The sequence below is a fragment of the Pyrus communis genome, chromosome 12 (genome assembly GCF_041283825.1).
Source record: "Pyrus communis isolate YQ-2024b chromosome 12, ASM4128382v1, whole genome shotgun sequence".
Classification (NCBI taxonomy): Eukaryota; Viridiplantae; Streptophyta; class Magnoliopsida; order Rosales; family Rosaceae; genus Pyrus; species Pyrus communis.
Window position 1 is genome coordinate 7,912,107 of NC_142576.1, and position 4,151 is coordinate 7,916,257.

Genomic DNA, 4,151 nt, shown 5'->3' on the forward strand with positions numbered 1-4,151 from the left:
ATTAAATTTCTTGCCAGTTAAGCACTGGATTTGCTTTAATTTTCTGTGTTTATATGAGTCCTTGTATTCCTTACGTGATCCCACATCATAATTTTTTTATTTTTTTGTCAAACGTTAAATTTTGTTAAATTAAACATAGATAGTGTTTGAACCCACGTTTCATGTAAAGATTTTTTTTTTCACCACTATTGTAAAAGGCTATTTACTCACACGATGTATCTACAAACTATGTAGATCTTTTGACAATATTGTAGTATTTCTTTGTTATTTAAGTGATGTGTCATAAATTCAACAGTCTATTTGGGCTAAGAAATCAAATGAAGAACAAACAAAAAAAAAAAAAAAGAAAAGAAAAGGAGCGTCTCCAGTGATTCATGAAAAATTCAAACATGCTTCACACAATCATTGAAAATAAAATAAGAAAGAAATTCGCAATAAACGTGATGCCAAATGGACCCCATGTAGTTCCATAACAATCATGGTTCTTGACCTTTAAATTTCCATCCATCTTCAATTTATTCTTTGTCATATTAATTAAAAACATTCGTTTATGATTTAAGTTTGATTTCACCCTCCCTTCAATTGTATCAGAATTACAAAAAAGTCAAACTTGTTAAGATAAGTTGTATTTTAATTGGAAAATTCACTGTGGGACTTTATTATTTTTCAGCATGACATGTGGTATTATTTCTATATCAAACACGCGATTAATCTTTGTTTAGAAAATGTGAGAGTAGGTGTGGTTATTGGGTTTAAGTGAATTCGACTATGATCTCTAAAGAACTGAATTAAGGACTAATTAATCTCCAGTGTATGAGACTCTCAACAAACGAGAAGTTATATATAGTCCATGCAATATTCCCAGGCTCAGGCTGCCAAGTCTAGTGGTAGAAGATTCCATATACTTCTTTGTTTTCTATGGATAACTGATACTGAAATCTGTTTGTATGAGAGTTATTGGTATGTATGGGATCGAAAAACCAATCACTAACGGAGATGAACCACTTGCGTACTGTTACAGGCACTCCATTAATTTAGTGTATTTTCTACGTGAAAACGACTTATTTAATTTTGTACTAACATTTCTTCTCGAATGTCGGCTGTAGACTATAGTCGAAGACTTCATACATATAAAATATGCACACCATGTGAGGAAGGATATGTGAAAACTAAACAAAATGTTTGGCAGAGAAACAAGAAAAATAGCCATGCTTTTCAAGCTTGTGATTCTCACACTAGTAACCATAGCAGCAGCTGAAGATCTTAACTTCACCTTCAATGGCTTCCAGTCTGCTAATCTTCGCCTCGACGGCATAGCAGGAGTCACACCGAATGGCCTCTTGAGGCTTACAAATGAGACCAGGCAGAACCAAGGCCATGCATTTTATCCCAACTCCATAACCTTCAAGAACTCATCCAACGGCACGGTTTTCTCCTTCTCTACAACTTTTGTGTTTGCCATCAGATCAGAATATGCAGGTTTGAGCGGCCATGGAATCACTTTCGTGGTTGCTCCAACAAAAGGCCTTCCTGGCGCTCTTCCAAGCCAATACCTCGGCCTTTTCAACGAGTCCAACACTGGAAATGATACCAACCATGTTTTTGCCGTGGAGCTCGACACCATTCAGAGCAAGGAGTTCCATGACATCGATGATAACCATGTTGGGATTGATGTCAACGGCTTGCAATCTAAGAAAGCTGCTCCAGCTGCATACTATGATCAAAATAATGCCAGATTTCGTAATCTAACTCTCATCAGCGGTCAACCGATGAAAGTTTGGGTGGAATATGAAGGCGCCAAGAAGCAAATCGATGTCACTTTGGCTCCAATCAATGTTGATAAACCCTACACTCCGCTTTTGTCTTTGAATCTCGATCTTTCACCAATACTCAACGAAACAATGTATGTCGGCTTCTCTTCATCCACCGGCTCAGTCCTCACATCTCATTATGTATTGGGTTGGAGCTTCAAAATCAATGGCCAGGCTCAAGAACTTGTTGTGTCGAAACTTCCTAAGTTGCCGCAGATAGGAGGTAAAAGAAGGTCGAAACTTTTGACAATTGGCGTGCCTATTTTATCTGTGAGTTTGATTTTGCTAGCAGTTTACTGTTTAATTTACGTCATAAGAAGGAAGAGTAAGTTTGCAGAATTGCTCGAAGATTGGGAGCTTGAGTATGGCCCTCAAAGGTTTAAGTACAAAGAGTTGTACATTGCAACAAAAGGGTTTAAAGAAAAGGAGCTTTTGGGAAGTGGGGGTTTTGGTAAAGTGTATAGAGGCATATTGCCCACCACAAAAATTGAGATTGCTGTGAAAAGAGTCTCACATGAATCAAGGCAGGGGATGAAGGAGTTTGTGGCGGAAATCGTGAGCATTGGCTGCCTTCGCCATCGAAATTTAGTCCCACTCTTGGGATACTGCAGAAGAAAAGGGGAGCTGCTTTTGGTGTATGACTACATGGCTAATGGAAGCTTGGACAAGTACCTCCATGACCAACCGGCGGTCACTCTCAATTGGAGCCAGAGGTTTAGAGTTATCCGAGGCATTGCTTCGGGGTTGTTTTATCTTCATGAAGGATGGGAGCAAGTTGTGATTCACAGAGATGTTAAGGCCAGCAATGTGTTGTTAGATGGGGAATTGAATGCAAGGCTAGGGGATTTTGGGCTTTCAAGACTATATGACCATGGAACAGACCCTCAAACTACTCATATAGTTGGAACACTCGGATATTTAGCTCCGGAACATACAAGAACAGGACGGGCCACAGTGAGCACCGATGTGTTTGCTTTTGGGGCATTTTTGCTCGAAGTTGCTTGTGGAAGAAGACCGATAGAAACGCAAGGTCCCGAGCAGGATTTGATCTTGGTGGATTGGGTTTTTTCTTGTTGGAACAGAAGTAATATTCTCGAGGCAAAGGATAAAAACATTGGGACGGAGTTCGTAACCGAGGAGGTGGAGTTGGTATTGAAGCTGGGGTTGCTATGCTCTCACCCGGAGCCTTCGGCTAGGCCGAGCATGCGACGAGTCGTGCAGTATTTGGAGGGGGACATTGCTATGCCAGAGCTGTCAGTTCTTGGGCTTTCTTCGAGTGGATTGACTTTTGCTCACCATGAAGGTTTTGATGATTTTGCTATGTCATATTCGTCTTCTATGACCAAGGGGTTTTCATATTCATCATACGCTGCTGAGTCCACACTCCTCTCAGGTGGTCGCTGAATGAAGAGTAACGCTACGTGTTTTGGATACACTAAAAATATTACTTATGTATGGATTGTGTTTTGAAGAGTAACGCTACGTCTAGTATACTGGAATTCAATTCATAGCCATAGACATATGTACTGCAACATCCATATAGCCATATAGACAAAATCTATTTATGTAAGGTGGATTAAATTTCTGTATATTTTCGATATCAATTGTCTGTACATGATATACAAATATAGCTGATACAAGGAGCTATTCTACGCTATGAAGTAATTGACGCTATGATTGGGGTTGACCCAAAAAGGTAGATTACATTCCTACAATCACGACATTTTGTTTCTTAACAATCATTTTTCCTTACACAAAAAAGGTTTTTTTTAGTCAAAATGGTCTCTGATTTGCATAATACATAACTTTGGTCCCTAAGATTTAAAATCAATAGAAGTGGTCTTTGAGATTGTTCACCATCCATTATTTTGGTCATTTTGTTAAAAAACTCTGTTAAGTTGAGGGTATAACACAAAACTTTGGTTCCTGAGATTTGCAAAACACATAATTTTGGTCCCTGAGATTTGCATAACATATAACTTTGGTCCCTGAGATTGTCCATCATCCATCATTTTGGTCATGCCATTAAAAAGCTTAGGGACCACTTAACATAGTTTTTTAATGGAATGACCAAAATTATGGATGGTGGACAATCTCAGGGATCACTTCTATTGATTTTAAATCTCATGAACCAAAGTTATGTGTTATGCAAATCTCAGGGACCATTTTGACTAAAAAGCTCACAAAAAAATCGTGCCAAGACAGTGGATATTCTAGTCTGCAAAATCATTATGAGAAGAAAAGGACAAGGTGTTTGTTTTGGTTAGGGAAATTTTATTTAAACCTATTTAATCTCTTTTTACACCCAACTTAAATTTTAAATGTTAATTGTCTATTTTA

The 4,151-nt window shown here is 38.4% G+C and overlaps 1 pseudogene across 1 annotated transcript; it reads left to right on the forward strand.

Moving 5' to 3' along the window:
* Positions 1 to 1,166: 1,166 nt before the first annotated feature.
* Positions 1,167 to 3,485, forward strand: LOC137746301 (L-type lectin-domain containing receptor kinase IV.1 pseudogene; annotated as a pseudogene). The gene has a single exon (XR_015953988.1). The product of XR_015953988.1 is annotated as an L-type lectin-domain containing receptor kinase IV.1 pseudogene (transcript).
* The last annotated feature ends 666 nt before the right edge of the window (positions 3,486 to 4,151 follow it).